The sequence below is a fragment of the Procambarus clarkii genome, chromosome 59 (genome assembly GCF_040958095.1).
Source record: "Procambarus clarkii isolate CNS0578487 chromosome 59, FALCON_Pclarkii_2.0, whole genome shotgun sequence".
Lineage (NCBI taxonomy): Eukaryota > Metazoa > Arthropoda > Malacostraca > Decapoda > Cambaridae > Procambarus > Procambarus clarkii.
The window spans coordinates 1434156-1460167 of NC_091208.1; the positions used below are offsets into that span (position 1 = coordinate 1434156).

Below are 26012 nucleotides of genomic sequence, written 5' to 3' on the forward strand. Positions count from 1 at the left end.
AAATGGGCTACTGTCATGTAGCCTTCAATTATGTAACCTCTCCCATTCTATGATAGGGGTGACACAGGGCAGCATCCTTAGACCCCCTCCTATTTGTTATATACATCAATGATCTGCTTTATGTCTCTAACATGATTAAACCTGTATTGTTTGATGATACTACCATCATCTACTTAGTTGCTTTACAAGAATGTAAAATTTCAAGTCTGTACTCTCCCTCAATGTATTTTCTTGTATGTATAACAAAAAATAATTAACACATAATAAATCGGTACTTACTGGATTTTTCGAAAGGAGAGCTTTCAGTTCTGTCTTGTCTTGGAGTTTGAGGGGAAGGTATTTTACTGGGCCTGTAGAGAGACTTGCTGGTCCCACATGATTCTGTCAGGGGTGGAAGCGTATTAGCATTGTATAGAAAATATTTACAAAATAGTTTTAAATACATAAAACTACAAATAGTAATTATTGAATTATTACATTAGCTTATAGCTTTTATGAATGCATTAAAAAATTTTGTTTCACACAATGGAGCGACACCATTTAAAGTGTTTCCATCACCCTGAAGGCTGGTAAAAATATATTACATTAAAATCATACACAAGTACGTTACTATCTGTGTATGTAAATGTTTCAACAGTTACTTAAAGCTTACCAGTTCTGTCTTGTCTAGGAGTTTGAGGGGAAGGTATTTTACTGGGCCTGTAGAGAGACTTGCTGGTCCCACATGATTCTGTCAGGGGTGGAAGCGTATTAGCATTGTATAGAAAATATTTACAAAATAGTTTTAAATACATAAAACTACAAATAGTAATTATTGAATTATTACATTAGCCTATAGCTTTTATGAATGCATTAAAAAATTTTGTTTCACACAATGGAGCGACACCATTTAAAGTGTTTCCATCACCCTGAAGGCTGGTAAAAATATATTACATTAAAATCATACACAAGTACGTTACTATCTGTGTATGTAAATGTATGTATATGTAAATGTATGTCTCATAAATCGAGGCCCCACTGTATTTCATATATTATATACATATATATCTCTAAATCTATCAACATATATCATATACACATATTTTAAATACTAATGTTTTAATTTTGCAAATAAACAATATATATATATATTGACTTACATCAGATGCACTAAACATCCATTTGATATGGATGATTGACAATTCTCCTTCTTCATCTTCCACAACGATGTATTTATTTTCAGATTCAGCCATCTACAAATTTAAACTGATTAGGGACATTTTCTGCAGCACATTATCAGTGTCTAAGAAAATAAGCAGTCACTAATTTTATATAGTAGTACTAAACAACAATGTTAACCTTAATTCTATTATGTTATGATGGTGAACAATACTTTTTACTAAAGTTAAAAGTTTGCAATGTAAGCAAAGAGTATTCCTACAGCTTGCACAAGAATCAAAAACAATCACAAGAAACTTACTAGTCATAAATCATGTAGTATTGACAAGAAGATATAAGTACTTTCTGTTTTCTTGATTAACATTCCTCTGGTTGATGTGTTAATCCTATACACTTTTTTTAAAAAGTCCTTACGTGGATTAACATTGAAGGCCCCAAATATTCTTGAATCACAAGGACTAGTAAATATTGGGCTTTGAAAAGGATATACCCTAACAATGAAGTAATTTTCTTCACTTCTTCGGCTGTGTACAGTCCTTAACACTTCACAGCAATTATATCCAGGTAACGAATATACATTGTTAGGAAATTTATGAGAAATTTTATTATCTGGAGATGTTTTATAAATCATGGTATTTTCAGCCTCCTTTATTCTTTTTGTAATTTGGACAATTGGATTTTTACTTGATCTGACCATCTTTTTCAGCTGATGCAAATAATTTTCAAATGGAAAAGCTGAACAACTGTCAAGAGTACCATGTTCCTCAGCATCTGCTGTTAGGTGAATCAAACTGTGAACATTGTAGACTAGAAAATCTTTCCCATACAGATCACCACACCTTGATACAAAATTCAGCAAAAGGTCATGAGCATATTTGCCGTATTTTAAGGACATACATGTGGGCGAAACAAGAAAACTTATACCAACACTGAGAGTAAGGAAATGATCATACATCTCTTGGGGTAGAATACCTTTCAATACAAGCTTTCCTGTGTAGAGAAGAAACTGTCTGTATTCAGTTGCCTTCCATCTGTCAATTTCTTCCAAACCTCGTGGTTTACGTGCAAAAATATTGGGCACAAAATCTTTTATGCTCACCAATCTAGCACTAATTTCAGAAATCTGGGGGCTACATAATTTAAATGTGTTTTTCCGTATCCAGGTGACAAGAAGTCGCTTCATAACACCAAGGCACACCTGGTGCATATAGTCAATGGGAAACGCTGCAATTAAGTCTATGTTCAAGTCACAGAATGGTGATTTACCATGATGATGTTGCGAGTTAGATTGATTACGGAAGCGTGTGTCTGTTCTAATGGTTAAATTTGTTACTTCTGGATATGTCATTTTCCCCATCCAAGTACCTTTCTGTTCACATTTGTCACAGCCATAATAACCTGAAAACAGTTTTATGGACTTCACCATAGCCTTAGCAGGTGCATCACAAATTACACATTGTAATTTTATGTTGATAGTTCTGTTACCATACTGAATCCCATGCAACAAAAGGTCATCCATATCAGATATAAAATCATATAAGAAATTTAAATCACTTGGCTTAGAACGTCCATACATGAGGACAACTGGAAAGACTTTCAAAGGTGTAATATTCATTACTGCACAGAGAACTGGCCACAAAGCATCATTTTTGCTTCTAAATATAGGAAGGCCATCAATGTTACATGACAATAATAATTGTCTCAGTCCTTTTATAGTTGCTTTTGGATATCTACTTATGTTTTTTAACAGTTCCTCTTTTAACCCAAAGTAGACATATTTCATTCCAGATTTTTGCTGAGTTTCTATGTACCTTTCAGAACTGATTAGTGTCCGAGGTGTTTTTGGTAAGTAGTCAATTCCCATTTGCCTCAAAATTTTTAATAATTCATCAACAGCATTGTGTGTAACACCATTCTTGTTTACCCACTGAATTAATAAATTCTGTGGGTAAACAAGTGAATGATGATTATCATGGTCATCATTCTCCTCCTCACTTTGAGAATTAGATAATACATCATGAATATCAGTAAGATTCATGTGTAAATCATCAATTTCAGAGCCTAATCCATACTCTTGATTTGACTCGGCTTCAAAAGAACTAATGTCATTGTCTGACGACTCAATCTCTGAACTTGATGCTGCCTCAGTAAGATTAATGGGTTCACTAGTGTGTACAGCTGTATTTGGATGCATTTTGTGTATACGTTTTAGCCTTCTTGATACTTGCATCCATCTGTTGTTGTATTGGAGTCGCTTTTTTCGCTTATACTCGTACATTCTGTTAAAGAGTGTCAAATTTCTACATTAGACTACCATATTACCTATATTATTGTTAATAATGTATTGACAGATGCAATATGTATTAAAATTCTAAAAATAAGTCATTCATTATATACAATGTGTGATAATTAAAGCTGGTGCATATAACATCCTTGTCAGGCACATGCAAAAGTGAACACTTCCAGAATTGGAGACATGCAGAAATGTAACATATGGAAATAGAGGCATGCCAAAACAAAGACATGCATAAATTCAAATTCTTATCGAAATAATTTCTAGTGATTATTATATAAATTATTCCATCAGTACTAGATCAAATATTCAATACCATCCTCCCATTGGAAAGAGTAATCATGTCCTGTTGGACATTAATTATATGTTGAGATATAATCTAAAAGAAAATAGGGACATTGAAATTGTTGTTAAACTCTATTTCAATAAAGGACGCTATAGGGAACCTAGAACCCTGTATTACAAGTGTAAGTGATAATTTTGGAAAATTTAATTAAAGCTAATTGTGTAGGACACCTGGAGATATGGTGCCCATATCTAAAGAATCACATCAACTGGTAAAGGTATAGACTTGCCAATAAGTGGCTCCCAGGTTAGAGGCATAAAATGCCAAAACTAGATGGTAGAATAAAAAGAAGATATTGTAAAAGGTAACCAAACAAAGATGCCACAGAAATATTAGAAAATTAACTTTCGCAAGCAGCGTGGTAGACATGGTTGGAACAAGTTAGGTGAGAGGGTGATGGAGGCCAAAACCATAATCATAATCATCTGTATCAAACCTTATTACAGGTAAAACCAGTAGGCAGTCTACTGTATTTTATCAAACCCTTATTAGTATAATAGATCTCGTAATAATTTTGCAAAAATAATGGCATTTACTATTTTTAAAAGATTATTAGAAAATTTACAGAAATGGTGCATTCGGAAGACAAAACCAATTTTTCACTTTTGACAATTGAGCACCTTCTACATCCAGATTCTAGGGAGGAAAGGAAGGACGATCTTACTGGATCCCATAGCCTCTCCGAGGCACAAACCAGGCTTTTACATAACCCCCCCCCCCCCTGCACCCGAGCTTTTTAAAATAGTAAATGCCACTATTTTTGCAAAATTATTACGAGATCTATTATTCTAATAAGAGTTTGATAAAATACAAACCCTGGGGCCATAGAACGGCTATTTAATCCCCTTGAATGGACCTGTGCATGGGCCACTGAGGCATCGAAAAAAAATATAGACCGGCTTGGGAAAAAAGCAAAATAGCCGGTCTATGGCCCAGCTGATGGCTGTGCATGAATGGCTAATGGCTGTTAGTTATGGAGCTAGGTTAGACTATGTATGTTTAAATCTCTGATTTAAACAGAGCCAGTGTTCAGTCAAATAACTGAATTTATCAAATCTTATCCTTGTATAATATACAAGCTGATGTGAGATCCCTGTCTACAGGTGGACTGGAACTATTATCCACTAGGCAGTCTACTGTATTTTATCAAACCCTTATTAGTATAATAGATCTCGTAATAATTTTGCAAAAATAATGGCATTTACTATTTTTAAAAGATTATTAGAAAATTTACAGAAATGGTGCATTCGGAAGACAAAACCAATTTTTCACTTTTGACAATTGAGCACCTGCTACATCCAGATTCTAGGGAGGAAAGGAAGGACGATCTTACTGGATCCCATAACCTCTCCGAGGCACAAACCAGGCTTTTACACAACCCCCCCCCCCTGCACCCGAGCTTTTTAAAATAGTAAATGCCACTATTTTTGCAAAATTATTACGAGATCTATTATTCTAATAAGAGTTTGATAAAATACAAACCCTGGGGCCATAGAACGGCTATTTAATCCCCTTGAACGGACCTGTGCATGGGCCACTGAGGCATCGAAAAAAAACATAGACCGGCTTGGGAAAAAAGCAAAATAGCCGGTCTATGGCCCAGCTGATGGCTGTGCATGAATGGCTAATGGCTGTTAGTTATGGAGCTAGGTTAGACTGTATGTTTAAATCTCTGATTTAAACAGAGCCAGTGTTCAGTCAAATAAGTGAATTTATCAAATCTTATCCTTGTATAATATACAAGCTGATGTGAGATCCCTGTCTACAGGTGGACTGGAACTATTATCCAGTAGGCAGTCTACTGTATTTTATCAAACCCTTATTAGTATAATAGATCTCGTAATAATTTTGCAAAAATAATGGCATTTACTATTTTTAAAAGATTATTAGAAAATTGACAGAAATGGTGCATTCGGAAGACAAAACCAATTTTTCACTTTTGACAATTGAGCACCTGCTACATCCAGATTCTAGGGAGGAAAGGAAGGACGATCTTACTGGATCCCATAGCCTCTCCGAGGCACAAACCAGGCTTTTACATAACACCCCCCCCTGCACCCGAGCTTTTTAAAATAGTAAATGCCACTATTTTTGCAAAATTATTACGAGATCTATTATTCTAATAAGAGTTTGATAAAATACAAACCCTGGGGCCATAGAACGGCTATTTAATCCCCTTGAACGGACCTGTGCATGGGCCACTGAGGCATCGAAAAAAAACATAGACCGGCTTGGGAAAAAAGCAAAATAGCCGGTCTATGGCCCAGCTGATGGCTGTGCATGAATGGCTAATGGCTGTTAGTTATGGAGCTAGGTTAGACTATGTATGTTTAAATCTCTGATTTAAACAGAGCCGGCTAATGGCTGTTTGTTATGGAGCTAGGTTAGACTATAGGCTAGGCTAGGTTAGAGCCAGTGTTCAGTCAAATAACTGAATTTATCAAATCTTATCCTTGTATAATATACAAGCTGATGTGAGATCCCTGTCTACAGGTGGACTGGAACTTCTATCAACTAATCCATACATCAAACCTGTCCCTTACAGCCCACAATCTATCATTAGGAAAACCATGTGAGAAATCTTTAAGGAATTCTGATAAAGAAAGAGATCTAGGGGTGGTTCTAAATAGAAAACTATCACCTGAGGACCACATAAAGAACATTGTGTGAGGAGCCTATGCCATGCATTCCAACTTCAACAGCATGTTGTGGGGTGCCGATATTGTGTGCCATCACATGTAAACCAACCAAGCCCACAAATACGTCAACATGGACCAGCATTACACCGTCTAACATACTCTGTCAGATGTAACAACTAAATTTGTGAATTCAAGACCTAATCTATTGCATAACACAGTGTTAGTACGAGAAAAACATTACTTACATTCGAAGCCGTGTTTTAAAATGGCGCGGACCTTGGTCTACTGACACTCCACACTGTGTGTTCGTTTGCGTATGATGAACGTGTGACAATTTACTACAACAATTATTTAATTATTCTTATTCTTTATTTTACTATTTTTAGGGTACATGAAATTTCCAACTTATTTGCACACAATAATATAATTGCATTGTCATAACCTTTATATATTACGGAAAATACGATGACATGAACGAAGTCAAAGTGAAGTTGAAGTCAAAGTCATTCGCCGAACGTATTAGTCATTTTTTTTCTCCCAAACGATAGGGGATAACAAATCCACAGAGCATATAAGTGTAGAGTAAAGTCAATTTTATTCAGGAAAGTACATACATAGTTGATTTACAAACATAATGTTGGATTTATAGATAGAGCTAGTGCATACAATACCTAAAGCCAATATAGTAGGCATATAGCATTTCAGGCAACCGGGCAGTATATATGGACCCCTTACTCAAATCTCTGAATATGTTAGATATTAAGTCCCTGCACATACTCTCATGTGTATTTTATATATATAAAACGCTGCACTGTAATGTCAATCCTGACCCTAAAAGCTTCCTAGAAGGTTGTAACAGATCCCATGAGCACCACACCAGAAACAAATACCTGTAGGTGTGTACTGGTGCCTTATAGTGTGTACTCGTACCTTATAGTGTGTACTGGGGCCTTATGGTGTATACTGGTGCTTTATGGTGTGTACTGGTGCCTTATGGTGTGTTCTAGTGCCTTATGGTGCGTACTGGTGCCGTATGGAGTGTACTGGTGCCTTATGGTGTGTACTGGTGCATTATTGTGTGTACTGGTGCCTTATTGTGTACTGGTGCCTTATGGTGTGTACTGGTGCATTATGGTGTGTACTGGTGCATTATGGTGTGTACTGGTGCATTATGGTGTGTACTGGTGCCTTATGGTGTGTGTTCTGGTGCCTTATGGTGTGTACTGGTGCCATATGATGTGTACTGGTGCATTATGGTGTGTACTGGTGCCTTATGGTGTGTACTGGTGCATTATGGCGTGTACTGGTGCCTTATAGTGTGTACTGGTGCATTATGGTGTGTACTGGTGCCTTATGGTGTGTACTTGTACCTTATTGTGTATACTGGTGCCTTATGGTGTGTACTGGTTCCTTATGGTGTGTACTGGGGCTTTATTGTGTGTACTGGTGCTTTATGGCGTGTACTGGTGCCTTATGGTGTGTTCTGGTGCCGTATGGTGCGTACTGGTGCCTTATGGTGTGTACTGGTGTCTTATGGTGTGTACAGGTGCCTTATGGTGTGTACTGGTGTCTTATAGTGTGTACTGGTGCTTTATGGTGTGTACTGGTGCCTTATGGTGTGTACTGGTACCTTATGGTGTGTAATGGTGCCTTATGGTGTGTACTGGTGCCTTATGGTATATACTGGTGCCTTATAGTGTGTACTGGTTCCTTATGGTGTGTACTGGTGCCTTATGGTGTGTACTGGTGCCGTATGGTGTGTACTGGTGCCTTATGGTGTGTACTGGTGCCTTATGGTGTGTACTGGTGCCTTATGGTGTGTACTGGTGCCTTATGGTGTGTTCTGGTGCCTTATGGTGTGTGTTCTGGTGCCTTATGGCGTGTACTGGTGCCTTATAGTGTGTACTGGTACCTTATTGTGTGTACTGGTGCATTATGGTGTGTATAATGCACATTTTAGTGCGCGCGGCACTAGCTGGAAAAACAAGCGGGTTGTGCTCAAGCGTAAACACAAAAAAGTTTATAATCTTTTCACGCTGCTAACCTCAATTCTCGAGCTACGTTTTTCATTTTGGTATCAATGCGTTGGCAATAAAAGTCTCTACAAGATCATATGCATAAAATGTCACCGAAGCATTTGGTATCCCACCACGAAGTAAATAAACACGAAGATGACTCGCCGTGACACCCAAACAGGAAGTAAATGTTCATACTCTTTCGTTTGTTGCCAGCCTCACAGTCATCCTACAGCACTCATTTTGATATCACTGAACTCACAATAAAATTCCCCACCCAGACATATGCCTATCAATGTCTAATTATGGTATCGGGTGACCCGCACGAGTGTGGGAACTGGGCGAAGCATTAGCCGTGATTTCAGCAGGGACGACACTGGTGTGATGCAGGGCTTTGAATGTTTATACTGATTTCACTGTCCTGACATTATTTCTGGAGCTACGTATTTCATTTTTATAGCAATGTGTTCGCAATAGAAAGTTCTATAAGAACATGGGTAGAGTTGGTCAACACAGCGTCAAATAAATTTGCGGCGAATAAAATCTTACGCGTGTTTGTACCCGTGAGCGTCAAAAGTTTTTACTTTGCTCATGTTTTTCAAGTTTATACTTGTTTCACACCGTTTTTTTCTTTGTATAGTGTTCGGAATAAAATTCCCTACACAGACATATGCATATCAAATACAATTCCTTGGAATTCACAGCTGTAGAGATGACGGAAAACACACAACCGGAACCCGCTCTTGACACTCCAACTCACACCCGCAACACCCACAAAAAAAGTTTCTCTTGTTTCATGTATACTTACTTTAGTTTTCGTGCTACAGTTCTCATTTAGGTATCAAAATATTCCTAAGAAAATAGACTACAATACTGAAACAATCTAAGACAATTATGTGTACTTACCAAAGCAAAGACGATTGTAGTAAAATAAGTTGAGCATTTTATCTCCACTCCACCTCCTTCAGGTACTGATTCCTGAAGTTGCTCAACAGATGTTCCTAGGTGGAGTGAAGCTGATGTAGGTGGTTATTTCTTGTCCACCCAATACACCCTTTTCCTGTGATAAGTGGTGTAACAAGGTATGACGCAAAGTGGAACATCGCATGTCTTGCACGCTATACCAGTTTCCTTCCTGATACCCGACTTTGAACACACTTCACACCTGCGACGTTTGGGGATTTTTACCAGCTCATGTTTCAATTTATAGTTCAGGCGAGTCTCTGCTATAACAACACGTCGCTGTTGTCTCTGGGTTGGCAATAAACTACTGTCTGAATCGTCGCTCTCACTATTGTTTTCAAACACTAATGTGGAATATGAATTATCTTCATCAGATTCAGCTTCAGCACTAGGTGTAGACGTGAAGAGAGGGCGCCTCACACCCGACGGGCCAGGTGTTGACGGGTCAGCAGCAGGATACACAGGACCAGTGTCATGATTTATGTCTGGAGCATGAACTAGATGTGGAGATGGTGTAGTTGTTGCAGGCCACTCTGCCTTGTCAAATTTCAATAAAGACCAAATAGCAACTTCATGGAACTAGAGCAGAGTTAGTTTCCTTCGATCATCTGTGTTGGCCTTGTACAATGCATGTACAATGCATTGAGTAAAGACCAAATAGCAACTTCATGGAACTAGAGCAGAGTTAGTTTCCTTCGATCATCTGTGTTGGCCTTGTACAATGCAACCACAAGTTGACATTGAATGTGAATTAACAATGAGACAAGTAAGATTTATACTAATACATTTATACTAACTCTGTTGAGCGTTGACCATTTATACATCAAATCTGTTGATGTGAGCACTTTAGTTTAGTCTGCCGTTTAAAGAAAAAAAGAGCATATCAATGGTATATCACAGAAAACGAATTTATCATAAACTCATGTATTTGTCTTATCATATTGAACTGCATTCATATTTTTAATATATAACAATATGAATATACAAATTTCTGTAAATCCCCTACCTTGTTGGAATCTGTGGAAATGAATGAGCAAATGTGCTGGCTGAAGGCGCTGAAGGAAACCACATTGGTTTCATTTTGGATACAAATGTCCATGGAGATTCAAAATGGAAACTAATTTTATAGTTGAACCTGCAGAGACGAGTTTAAGAATCTGTGTTGAGAGTGATGGACACTGCCTTCACAATTATACTTCAGAGAATGTAAACATCTAAGAGTCATTAGAAATATGTGTAGAATAATAAACCCTACATTGTTTGAGTTAGGGAAAACACCATTTGTGATATATAGATACTATAGCTGTTCCTAAAGATTCACCCTTTTTTGCACCAGCAAGATAACATATAAGATTTTAAGAGTTGACGAATGTTAATATTCTTGTTTGATAAACTGTGAACTTGAGACATAGTTAATAAGAACATATTAACACAACAAAAAGTTTTCAGAATCTTTAACACCACTTTCCAGCAACTCATATAATTTATATAAATTATTTTAGAGAATAATACATAAATTATATATTTAAACATGATATAGTGTTTAGTGGAATGTATAAGGAGTCAAATTGTGTTAAAAAGAGCGATTTTTAGAAAATTTGGAAAAATACTTTTTTCTGTTCAAATTATAACTAAATGGATTTTAAAGGTTTCACTCAGCCAATATATATCATTCACAATTTATTAATGAATTTTACAAAAAAACACCAGAAATTTTATATTTAAACATGTAAAAACTATTTGTTTTACATTTGGAAGAAAATAATTGTAGAAAAACAATTTATAATTAAACCTTTGTGTTTGGATTTTTTGAGTAAAAGTTTCTCAAAGGCTCTCCTCCACCATTCTCAATGCAAATCATTCCCACACCTATGGGAAGAGATAGGCGAACGTTGTGTAGATGATTTGTGTTTGCTGGGCATAATGCACCAGTACACACAATAAGGTACCAGTACACACTATAATGCACCAGTACACGCCATAAGGCACCAGAACACACACCATAAGGCACCAGAACACACCATAAGGCACCAGTACACACCATAAGGCACCAGTACACACCATAAGGCACCAGTACACACCATAAGGCACCAGTACACACCATACGGCACCAGTACACACCATAAGGCACCAGTACACACCATAAGGAACCAGTACACACTATAAGGCACCAGTATATACCATAAGGCACCAGTACACACCATAAGGCACCATTACACACCATAAGGCACCAGTACACACCATAAGGCACCAGTACACACCATAAAGCACCAGTACACACTATAAGGCACCAGTACACACCATAAGGCACCAGTACACACCATAAGACACCAGTACACACCATAAGGCACCAGTACGCACCATACGGCACCAGAACACACCATAAGGCACCAGTACACACCATAAAGCACCAGTACACACCATAAAGCCCCAGTACACACCATAAGGAACCAGTACACACCATAAGGCACCAGTATACACAATAAGGTACAAGTACACACCATAAGGCACCAGTACACACCATAAGGCACCAGTACACAATAAGGCACCAGTACACACAATAATGCACCAGTACACACCATAAGGCACCAGTACACTCCATACGGCACCAGTACGCACCATAAGGCACTAGAACACACCATAAGGCACCAGTACACACCATAAAGCACCAGTATACACCATAAGGCCCCAGTACACACCATAAGGTACGAGTACACACTATAAGGCACCAGTACACACCTACAGGTATTTGTTTCTGGTGTGGTGCTCATGGGATCTGTTACAACCTTCTAGGAAGCTTTTAGGGTCAGGATTGACATTACAGTGCAGCGTTTTATATATATAAAATACACATGAGAGTATGTGCAGGGACTTAATATCTAACATATTCAGAGATTTGAGTAAGGGGTCCATATATACTGCCCGGTTGCCTGAAATGCTATATGCCTACTATATTGGCTTTAGGTATTGTATGCACTAGCTCTATCTATAAATCCAACATTATGTTTGTAAATCAACTATGTATGTACTTTCCTGAATAAAATTGACTTTACTGTACACTTATATGCTCTATGGATTTGTTATCCCCTATCGTTTGGGAGAAAAAAAATGACTAATACGTTCGGCGAATGACTTTGACTTCAACTTCACTTTGACTTCGTTCATGTCATCGTATTTTCCGTAATATATAAAGGTTATGACAATGCAATTATATTATTGTGTGCAAATAAGTTGGAAATTTCATGTACCCTAAAAATAGTAAAATAAAGAATAAGAATAATTAAATAATTGTTGTAGTAAATTGTCACACGTTCATCATACGCAAACGAACACACAGTGTGGAGCGTCAGTAGACCAAGGTCCGCGCCATTTTAAAACACGGCTTCGAATGTAAGTAATGTTTTTCTCGTACTAACACTGTGTTATGCAATAGATTAGGTCTTGAATTCACAAATTTAGTTGTTACATCTGACAGAGTATGTTAGACGGTGTAATGCTGGTCCATGTTGACGTATTTGTGGGCTTGGTTGGTTTACATGTGATGGCACACAATATCGGCACCCCACAACATGCTGTTGAAGTTGGAATGCATGGCATAGGCTCCTCACACAATGTTCTTTATGTGGTCCTCAGGTGATTGTTTTCTATTTAGAACCACCCCTAGATCTCTTTCTTTATCAGAATTCCTTAAAGATTTCTCACATGGTTTTCCTAATGATAGATTGTGGGCTGTAAGGGACAGGTTTGATGTATGGATTAGTTGATAGAAGTTCCAGTCCACCTGTAGACAGGGATCTCACATCAGCTTGTATATTATACAAGGATAAGATTTGATAAATTCAGTTATTTGACTGAACACTGGCTCTGTTTAAATCAGAGATTTAAACATACATAGTCTAACCTAGCTCCATAACTAACAGCCATTAGCCATCCATGCACAGCCATCAGCCGGGCCATAGACCGGCTATTTTGCTTTTTTCCCAAGCCGGTCTATGTTTTTTTTCGATGCCTCAGTGGCCCATGCACAGGTCCGTTCAAGGGGATTAAATAGCCGTTCTATGACCCCAGGGTTTGTATTTTATCAAACTCTTATTAGAATAATAGATCTCGTAATAATTTTGCAAAAATAGTGGCATTTACTATTTTAAAAAGCTCGGGTGCAGGGGGGGGGGGGGTTGTGTAAAAGCCTGGTTTGTGCCTCGGAGAGGCTATGGGATCCAGTAAGATCGTCCTTCCTTTCCTCCCTAGAATCTGGATGTAGCAGGTGCTCAATTGTCAAAAGTGAAAAATTGGGTTTGTCTTCCGAATGCACCATATCTGTAAATTTTTTAATAATCTTTTAAAAATAGTAAATGCCATTATTTTTGCAAAATTATTACGAGATCTATTATACTAATAAGGGTTTGATAAAATACAGTAGACTGCCTACTGGATAATAGTTCCAGTCCACCTGTAGACAGGGATCTCACATCAGCTTGTATATTATACAAGGATAAGATTTGATAAATTCAGTTATTTGACTGAACACTGGCTCTAACCTAGCCTAGCCTATAGTCTAACCTAGCTCCATAACTAACAGCCATTAGCCGGCTCTGTTTAAATCAGAGATTTAAACATACATAGTCTAACCTAGCTCCATAACTAACAGCCATTAGCCGGCTCTGTTTAAATCAGAGATTTAAACATACATAGTCTAACCTAGCTCCATAACTAACAGCCATTAGCCATCCATGCACAGCCATCAGCCGGGCCATAGACCGGCTATTTTGCTTTTTTCCCAAGCCGGTCTATGTTTTTTTTCGAAGCCTCAGTGGCCCATGCACAGGTCCGTTCAAGGGGATTAAATAGCCGTTCTATGGCCCCAGGGTTTGTATTTTATCAAACTCTTATTAGAATAATAGATCTCGTAATAATTTTGCAAAAATAGTGGCATTTACTATTTTAAAAAGCTCGGGTGCAGTCGGGGGGGGTTGTGTAAAAGCCTGGTTTGTGCCTCGGAGAGGCTATGGGATCCAGTAAGATCGTCCGTCCTTTCCTCCCTAGAATCTGGATGTAGCAGGTGCTCAATTGTCAAAAGTGAAAAATTGGTTTTGTCTTCCGAATGCACCATATCTGTAAATTTTCTAATAATCTTTTAAAAATAGTAAATGCCATTATTTTTGCAAAATTATTACGAGATCTATTATACTAATAAGGGTTTGATAAAATACAGTAGACTGCCTACTGGATAATAGTTCCAGTCCACCTGTAGACAGGGATCTCACATCAGCTTGTATATTATACAAGGATAAGATTTGATAAATTCAGTTATTTGACTGAACACTGGCTCTGTTTGAATCAGAGATTTAAACATACATAGTCTAACCTAGCTCCATAACTAACAGCCATTAGCCATCCATGCACAGCCATCAGCCGGGCCATAGACCGGCTATTTTGCTTTTTTCCCAAGCCAGTCTATGTTTTTTTTCGATGCCTCAGTGGCCCATGCACAGGTCCGTTCAAGGGGATTAAATAGCCGTTCTATGGCCCCAGGGTTTTCTCAAATTTTCTTTCATAGCCGGTCTATGGCCCCTGGGTTTTACGAACTTTTTTTCCCAAGCCGGTCTATGGCCCCTGGGTTTTACGAACTTTTTTTTTCCCAAGCCGGTCTATGGCGTGTATGTTAAATAAACCAAATTTTTCACTTTTGACAATTGAGCACCTGCTACATTCAGATTCTAGGGAGGAAAGGAATATAATATAATATCTAATATATCTATCTGTGTGAAATAGATTAAATCCATTTATTTGATATTCAGCTAATAGTTCTGTATTTTCTACATTCATCCATGTTTTGGTAAGTGCAATAATATGTATTGTTTCATTGCAGATTAGAGATTCAAGATAGTTCTAGATTTCCGAAGTACTGAAACGCGCGCTATACAGGCTTGGTGGATCTAGGTGCAAGGTAAAATTATTTACATTTACTTGTTTTGTATTTATATGCATATATGCATTTATATGCATTATTCTATAGAATAATAGATCTCGTAATAATTTTGCAAAAATAGTGGCATTTACTATTTTTAAAAGATTATTAAAAAATTTACTGATATGGTGCATTCGGAAGACAAACCCAATTTTTCACTTTTGACAATTGAGCTCGGGTGCAGGGGGGGGGTGGGTTGTGTAAAAGCCTGGTTTGTGCCTCGGAGAGGCTATGGGATCCAGTAAGATCGTCCTTCCTTTCCTCCCTAGAATCTGGATGTAGCAGGTGCTCAATTGTCAAAAGTGAAAAATTGGGTTTGTCTTCCGAATGCACCATATCAGTAAATTTTTCAATAATCTTTTAAAAATAGTAAATGCCACTATTTTTGCAAAATTATTACGAGATCTATTATTCTAATAACGGTTTGATAAAATACAGTAGACTGCCTACTGGTTTTACCTGTAATAAGGTTTGATACAGATGATTATCCGTTCAAGGGGATTAAATAGCCGTTTTATGGCCCCAGGGTTTTCTCAAATTTTCTTTCATAGCCGGTCTATGGCCCCCTGGGTTTTACGAACTATTTTTCCCAAGCCGGTCTATGGCCCCTGGGTTTTACGAACTTTTTTTTTCCCAAGCCGGTCTATGGCGTGTATGTTAAATAAACCAAATTTTTCACTTTTGACAATTGAGCACCTGCTACATTCAGATTCTAGGGAGGAAAGGAATATAATATAATATCTAATATATCTATCTGTGTGAAATAGATTAAATCCATTTATTTGATATTCAGCTAATAGTTCTGTATTTTCTACATTCATCCATGTTTTGGTAAGTGCAATAATATGTATTGTTTCATTGCAGATTAGAGATTCAAGATAGTTCTAGATTTCCGAAGTACTGAAACGCGCGCCATACAGGCTTGGTGGATCTAGGTGCAAGGTAAAATTATTTACATTTACTTGTTTTGTATTTATATGCATATATGCATTTATATGCATTATTCTATAGAATAATAGATCTCGTAATAATTTTGCAAAAATAGTGGCATTTACTATTTTTAAAAGATTATTAAAAAATTTACTGATATGGTGCATTCGGACGACAAACCCAATTTTTCACTTTTGACAATTGAGCTCGGGTGCAGGGGGGGGGGGGGTTGTGTAAAAGCCTGGTTTGTGCCTCAGAGAGGCTATGGGATCCAGTAAGTTCAGTAGAACTTCGGTTTCAACCCTTTTACCCTGTTGTAGCTCAGTCGATTAAGGCAGTGTCTGGGATGCTCCCGGACGCAGGTTCGAATCCTCGTCACGGTCCTTGTGGATTTGTTCATTTGATGCATCACGTTATTGTGATCTGTGTGTGTAATTCTTCACTTGCTACAGCAACAGGAATGTGTGTGTATGTATTTGTGTTGTTGAATATGACCGAAAGTGTAAGATTAATGATTCTAACACAAATCGTGTGAATATTTGTTTTTCTTCACTGTCGAGAGTAGTTAAAAAAATTTACTCGAGTTTATTTTAACACTTTATTTATGGTCCTTAAGTCCCTCTCCTTAATGCTGCTGCTGTTTCTCGCATCTTTGCAACGCTTGTATGTTTGGGGGTTTGGCCTCTTGCTATATATTGATTCCATTTGTGTGTGTTTGGGTCTCAGGCCCTCTCGCAATTTCTGTTGAACAAACCCCTTTTCCTAGTTCTGCATCTCTCCTTTGGTACAAATTTTGTTGTGCTTTTATCATATATTTCACAAAATTTGACATACATTTCATTTACTTCATGTCCTATCAGCAAGTGTTTGTCAAATTCTTTAAGGAAAGTTTATCATCCTGATTGCAGATCTCTAGCACTATTATGTCAACTTCTTGTGGATTCGCAATCATTATTTAATTTACCTTTAGGTGTTCTTTCACCAGCACAGCAACACTGTACCTCTCCCAACCAGTTTAAGATAAAAACTAAGTACTAACTAATTAACTCAATGTAACCTACCTTACCCCCAAAATGTCAACCCATGTCTTCTATTTTAAACAATGCTGTTTTGTTGACCAAATTGTATTTTTGTTTTTTTCTGCAATGTTTCCCCCCCCCCCCCCCACCACTCTACCACCACATTGAGTTTAGTAGCTCTGTGCACGTCAGGTGCTGTTTAATATACAGACCTACTCCTCCATTTAACCTAGTTTCTCTATCACATCTATATCACTTTGTGCTTTAGGCCTGGTGGAGCTTGGTCCACCAGGCTGTTGTTTGGAGTGGCCCGCAGATCCACATACAGTCTGCATATGATATACAGTCTGTTGATCAATTGAACTACAGTAGTTAGTTTTTATCATCCGAATGCACCAATATGTGTTCATTCTTCCCAGATGAAGGAACTAGGTAATATTCATCATCTGAATGCACCATCTGAAGCTTTAACACACTCATGATACACGAGAGGTTTAAAAAATTTTAAAACTTTTAAAACTTTTTGACCTATGTATTTAAAAGCAATTCTAAAGTTAAAAAGTGTAGCATAGGCCCCTCGCAGAATGTTCTTAATATGATCCTCAGGTTATAGTTTTCTATCTAAAACCACCCCTAGATCTCTTTCTTGATCAGAGTTCTTTATAGATCTCTGTGGCTCGATCATAGAAACTAAGTAAATTCGTTACACTGGACCTTCCAGATCGAATACCATGCTGACAGTCTGATATATCATTCAGTACGTCTGCATCTGAAATTGAGCAATACCGGATTTATTATTTGGTTTTATAAATTTTATACTTATAATCTTAACTTATTTCAGAGACCACAAGTAATCTGGGCTTCGAACTCAACAGAAAAGCCTTCCGTAGACCTGCTTCTTTGCTACATAATAGACAAAATTTAGTAAGTATTGATTTATTATGTGTTTGTTTATTTATTTATTTTTTCTTTATATACAAGAAGGTACATTGGGGGAGAGTACAATGACTTGAAGTTATACATTCTTGTAAAGCAACTAGCACTCATAGCGTTTCGGGCAGATCTAAGTATAGACCAAGGAACTTACCATCTTTTTTATTTCTGATGTTAACATTGTGTAACTGTAGATGAATTGCATTTGTTGATTTGCTCCCAAGTAAGATGTTGTAGGTCCTTTCTATGTTTAGTGGGAGTTTGTTGGTTGACATTAATAAGTGGAATTTTTTTAAATTTATTGTTTACATCATTATTGTGTTGTGTTGTGTTGTTTTGGTAGTGATGTGCAATGTGTTGTTTGGGTAGTGATTCGTCCAGTTCTGGTAGTAGTGCGGTTGTTGTGTGGTGTAGTACTTGTGTGCTTGTTAATGACTTGTATTCCAGTCTTGTGGGTATCTCCTTTCCCCTACGGGCCATTTGCTTTGTTCTTACCTAGCATTTTGCTTTGTTTGGGTATGAATGTTTGTGTGCCGTATATTTTGCAAAATTTGCCATATATCTCATTATTTACTCCTCTGCCTAGCAACAAGTCTGTCTAATTATACTCATTAACTGTTTTTCAAAGTTCCCCATAGTGTCCTTTATTGAAATCGAGTTCATGAACCGTTTCAATGTTCTTATTTTCTTCTAGATTATATCTTAAAGTATATATAAATGTTATTGTTATTATTGTTATTAAATGTTATTGTGACATTGCATTGCAATTGAGCTATGTTGTTTACCATACCGTTCATTTCGTGAGTATAAGTATAGATGCCACACTTGTGACAGGTAAAACCATGCCTTTTTGAAAAACAGCACCGTCTGTTGCACGTAAGAGCAACCCACACTATATTATGTTGCGATATTATTTCAATATTTCCGATTGCATTGATAATTTGAATTTTCATAGATTTCAATTTATTTTCATTTCGATTTAATAATTTTGTGTGACATTGCATTGAAATTTAGCTGTGTTGTTTACCATACTGTTCATTTCATGAGTATAGTTTATTTTTTATTTTTTTCATTTCATTTTTTTAGCTGTTCTTATTTTTCAGTGATGGGAATATCAGATCATTTGATGTTCCCAATTTTCTGATGGAAGCATCAGACCATTATAGAATGCATCGGATGAGGTAGTTTGGAATGGTGGGGAGGACGAGAGGGGGGATGGTGGGGAAGACGAGGGGACAGAGGAGAGGGTAATGGTGGGGAGGACGAGGGGACTGGGGAGTTGGGGATGGTGGGGACAGGGGAATGCTGGGGAGGACAAAGGGACAGGTGAATGGGAGATGGTGGGGGAGGAAGAAGGACAGGGGAGGGGAAAATGGTAAGGAGGACGATGGGACAGGGAAGTGGGAATAGTGGGGATGATGTGGGGACGGGGAAGTGGGAAGGACGAGAGGACTGTGGAATGGGGAATGGCAAAGTGAATTATAATTATATGTATTAATTAATTCTTATAAATTTCCAGAAGCCTGTATCAACACCCACACTAATGCAACTGAAAGAGATGTTGAGACAAGTATTGCTGATATGTTGAAGAACGCCCCAAACAAACTCGGTGGAAACAGATACAAGGTAAAGTTTGCCAATTTGCTGTAGTCTAATTCAATTTCTTTTTAGTAATCTTTGAGAACATTTATGCTATGAATAAGATAAAATAATGTAACTGATTTTGACTAAATATGTAGATATATTTAATTTTCTGAGCACTAATAATGAAAGAAAACGAAAATAAGAGGTGGCTACTATCTCTAATAATGGCCTGGAATAATGCAGGATATAATAATATATATATATAAATATGACAATGTCAGACCACGGAGGAAGAATGAAACAGGAATTTCCTTAAGTACTTTCGTATATTAAATACATCTTCAGAAGGTCCTTCTGAAGATGTATTTAATATACGAAAGTACTTAAGGAAATTCCTGTTTCATTCTTCCTCCGTGGTCTGACATTGTCACATTCTTAATCACGTGTTTATTTTAGTGATATACACACATATATATAAATATATATATATATATTTATATATATTTATTTTTATAAATATATATATGATATATAGATTCTATATAGATTCTATTCTATTATTCTATTCTATTCTATAGTTTTATATAGATTCTTGTTTTAGTTTTTTTTTCTATAATATGGAAACAGTTTTTAATTAATAAATTAAATATTATATAATAAAATAATGTATTATTGAAAACAATTAGTAACAAACAATATTTCATTACAGGGTTAACGATGGTTAACCCTGTAATAACCCTGTCATAACTGAACGATGGTTTGGTTATGGGAAGAGATTATATGTTCCACATATAATCCACATATGTTGGAACATATAATCTCTTCCCATAACCAAACCATCGCCAGAGAAATCCTAGTAAACAACACAGAAATCATCGATAGATACAGCGATAGCAGGCGGCTTGACGTTTGCGAGGCACTACACATCAAGAAGTCAACACCAGCAATCAACAGCCAATTATTGCACAACTATATTCTACCCACCTCAAGACTCTGCTCCAATATAGAAGCATCAAGAAATATGGACCAATAGGCTTTCTACAAACACTTCTATTCAATACCGATTGTTTCTGTTCTGTCTTGTGTTGATACTTTTAATACCCTATTAATATCCCCTCTTGTTCTAATGCCACATCACCCCTCCCACCTCACTCAAATGTAGATATAAAATCAGAGATACGTTCTAATCAGTTGTGTATTTGTGAAGTCTTTGAAAATGTAATAAGTTTTACGAAATGCGCCCGTGTCGCGTCAGACTAGAAATAAAAATGAATTTTGGAGAAGTGATTTTTTATTTACCTCCAACAGTGAAGCGTAATGTACGAAAGATTGAGAAAATTCGTGTTAGAATTATTAATCTTACTTTTTCGGTCATATTTAATAATATATATATATATATATATATATATATATATATATATATATATATATATATATATATATATATATATTTATATATATTATATATATATATATATATATATATATATATATATATATATATATATATATATATATATATATATATATATATATATATATATATATATATATATATATGTTAGGTTTGGTAGGGTTGGTTAGTTATCATATATCTACGAATAACTAGCTAGTTTTACCTTTATATATATATTATTTATATATATATATATTATATAAAAAGTTTGTGAGGAAGACCTCTGGTGCCAATGTGGGGACCCATAGCCTCGGAGAAGAAAATAAAAATTATTCAGAGGAGACCTTGTGGTCACTCACTAAACACTAATATTATCTTCTACCACCCCCATTCTTTTGTATGTACACATATATATTTGCTTTATTTGAACTTTGTTACAAAGAGGGAGTTACATATAGGTTACAAAGATGGTTATCATATATATATTATTTATATATATATATATTATTTATATATATATATTATTTATATATATATATATATATTATTTATATATAAATATATTATTTATATATAAATATATTATTTATATATAAATATATTATTTATATATATATATATATAATATATAATATATATACTATTACACTACATTCTTATATATTACACTAATATATATATATATATATATATATATATATATATATATATATATATATAAATATATATATATATATATATATATATATATTTGTTAGTAAATAATAAAAGAAATATAAATTATTTGATTTTTTTACCCTTAAATTGGTTTTAATATTTAAATTGAAAACAATAATATAATATAAAAAAATATAAGAAAAATAATAATACATTATAAAATAAAATATAATAAAAATAATATAATATAATATAAAATAAAATAATTTAATTTCAAGAAATTTAACTTTAAACACAAAGATGTGAAAAGGGTTCAGATAAGGCTCAAACCTTTCACAAGAGATTCATATTGGTGTATGAATGGATTATGAATGACTCATGTTAGGAGTGTAAAGTTGCCACAACATCTCAAATTAGTGTTAGATACATATGTCTTGGTTATAAATTTTGGAAACCTATTTAAGTCCACACACAATATCGTATCTGATACGATAAAACAAACGTTTCCAATCCTTTCAAATACTTTCCAGATATGTTGTGGCAACCTAAAATTGTTTGCTGGGATATTATTGTCACATTAATACTGTGCAATATCTTATTACATTCCTGCTAAATAATTATAATTTGAAACAGGACAAAAAATCCAACATATATATAAAAACCAACATTAGAGATCACGAGGCCTAGGGCTAGGCCTATCTGTGACCACACATCCTGCTTTCCTGGCCTGCTACCCTCTCACACCTCACACTCTTAACTCTCTCATAATCACTCTCACTCTCAATCACTCTTACGCACTATTACTCACTCTTACTCTCAATCACTCTTACACACTATTACTCACTCTTACTCTCAATCACTCTTACGCACTATTACTCACTCTTACTCTCAGTCATCCTTACTCACTCTCATACTCACTCTTACTCTGTCACTCTTACTCTCTGTCACTCTTACTCTCTGTCACTCTTACTCTGTCACTCTTACTCTCTGTCACTCTTACTCTCTGTCACTCTTACTCTCTGTCATTCTTACTCTCTGTCACTCTTACTCTCTGCCACTCTTACTCTGTTACTCTAACTCACTCTCAGTCACCCTTACCCATTCATACTCACTCTCTCACTCTTACTCTCATACTCTCAATTACTCTTACTCTCAATCACTCTTACTCCCAATCACTCCTACTCCCAATCACTCCTACTCTCAATCACTCCTACTCTCATTCTTACTCTTACTCTTACTCCCAATCACTCTTACTCTCAATCACTCTTATTCTCATTCTTACTCTCACTCTTACTCTTACTCCCAATCACTCTTACTCCCAATCACTCTTACTCTCAATCACTCTTACTCTCAATCACTCTTACTCTCAATCACTCTTACTCTCATTCTTACTCTTACTCTCAATCACTCTTATTCTCATTCTTACTCCTACTCTCACTCTTACTCCTACTCCCAATCACTCTTACTCTCAATCACTCTTACTCTCAATCACTCTTACTCTCAATCACTCTTACTCTCAATCACTCTTACTCTCAATCACTCTTACTCTCAATCACTCTTACTCTCACTAACTCTCAATCACTCTTACTCTCACTCTAACTCTCAATCACTCTTACTCTCATACTCACCCTTACTCTCACTCTTACTCACTCTGTCACCCTTACTCTCACTATTACTCATTCTGTCACTCTTACTCTCACTCACTCTCAGTCACTCTTACTTATACTCACTCTTACTCACACTTTCACACTCTCACTCACTCTTACTCACACTTACACACTCTCACTCACTCTTACTCACACTTACACACTCTCTGGCACTCTCACTCACCTTCAGTCACTCTTACTCACTCTTACCCACTCTCGCTCACTCTTACTCACTCTAGTTAATACGAACACGCCAATATAAGACAACAAAACGTTTTCAGATTCTTTCACACCACTTTCCAGCAACTTTTATAATTTATATAAATTATCTTAGGGAATAATACATAAATTATATATTTAAACATGATATTAGTGTTTAGTGGAATGCATAAGGAGTCAAATTGTGTTAAAAAGAGCGATTTTTAGAAAATTTGGAAAACTACTTTTTTCTGATCATATTATAACAAAATGGATTTTGAACGTTTCACTCAGCCAATATATATCATTCACAATTTATTAATGAATTTTACAAAAAAAACACCATAAACTTTATATTTAAACATGTAAAAACTATTTGTAATAAATTAGGAACAAAAAAGTTGTAGAAAAACAATTTATTATAAAACCTTTGTGTTTGGATTTTTTAATTAAAAGTTTCTCAAAGGCTCTCCTGCACCATTCTCAATGCAAATCATTCCCACGCCTATGGGAAGAGATAGACAAACGTTTTCTAGATGATTTGTGTTTGCTGGGTACCTATGTACTTTGATTGAAGGTTACATCCTTCGTGGGGGTAAGTGTACATGTATACAACGCTTGATTGCTGTAAAGGGTTCTCCATTGGCTTCGGGCTGTTTTTAATAAGGAGGTCGGTAGTCTTCTTTGTTTTATAGAATATGATCAGGTCTATGTTTTGGCTAGGAATAGTGCCTTTTACTCCTTTATTGATTATTTCTTTCATTATTCTTTCTTCTTTTTTATGTTCATTGCGCATAGTTGATTTGTAATATAATTTTATTCGAGGTGTTGTGGTTTCTGTTCTAGGTTCAGGATTGTACCATATCGGTCCAGGTGTCTTCTTATAGCAGCGTTTATTTCCGTGTTGCTATATTCATTATGCACCAATATCCGAGATATTCTTCCAAACTCTTTACTTACGTTTCTCCATTCGGAGCAGTGTGTAAGCGCTCGAGGAATATAAGCATTGACAACACTGGCTTTGTATTTACGGGGCCGCTGGTCGGCCGAGCGGACAGCACGCTGGCTTGTGATCCTGTGGTCCTGGGTTCGATCCCAGGCGCCGGCGAGAAACAATGGGCAGAGTTTCTTTCACCCTATGCCCCTGTTACCTAGCAGTAAAATAGGTACCTGGGTGTTTGTCAGCTGTCACGGGCTGCTTCCTGGGGGTGGAGGCCTGGTCGAGGACCGGGCCGCGGGGACACTAAAAAGCCCCGAAATCATCTCAAGATAACCCCCTCTTCCTCAAGAAGATGAGGGCACTCACTCCTACCGTTCAGGCATAATTCTATGTTGGTAGGTTTAGTATATACGTTGGTGCTTAAAGAGGTTCATGTTTTTGTTATTAGGGGGCATGTGACCAGGATATAAAAAATTGTCGTAGGGTATTCAAAATTTATTATCCTGATACATGTGAAAGGTGCTGCACCAAGGCCAAGTTTCAGCATCTCAGCCTATATAGAGACGGAGAAAAAAAAATAAAAAAAAAATATTTTTCAACAATGTTCAATTGCTTTCACAGCCCACAATTGTGAACCAAAATCATTTCTACGACACTCGCTACGAGCTTACTATATAATAAAGATTGTCTAGTAAGATCTTTATCCCAGATGTATTTAGTGCAATAATACAGATTTTTAAAAGTTTCCCAAAAACGTATGCAACAAAATGAAGTGTATCATTATTTATAAAATCAATAAATCTACGTAGATAAGAAAATCCACTTGAGTTTTTAGAGGCATAAACTCTACATATAATGTGCAAGTTTCATGTAAATTGAATAATAAATAAAGGCTGTGAAAGCAGATCTAGTTGTAAAAGTTGGAGTTGCGTAGCGCGCGCGACAAGTTACTCTACCTGCGTGACTCGTGACTGGTGATTTACGCATTGCAGCCAGCTCGTATGGAGAGCTCGCATGCATCTAGCTGTCAATGCTTTTCTCTTGTTCATTTGGTAAGTCATATTGCAGTACAAATATCAAAAATAGCATGTTCTGGGAGATATTGTGAGAGCGTGTCAGCATACATCCTCTCTCCATGACAGACACACAGTCACTGAGGGGGGCTCCACCCTCTCTGTCACTCGATACTGTTGCCATATGTGTGAGTTTATATTCATTTTATGCATAACATGTTATTTTCAACGCTATTACGAAAAATAAGACTTCTACAACGTAAGATGCAATACCCCGCGGCGCGAGGACCAGATTCACGAAAGTTGCAGCGGGA

General features: G+C 36.4%; 1 protein-coding gene across 1 annotated transcript in view; it reads right to left on the reverse strand.

The window, feature by feature from the left end:
- LOC138353619 (uncharacterized) overlaps positions 1–26012 on the reverse strand; it is a 53400-nt gene that overhangs the window by 2424 nt on the left and 24964 nt on the right. The gene's annotated exons all lie outside the window — the stretch shown is intronic.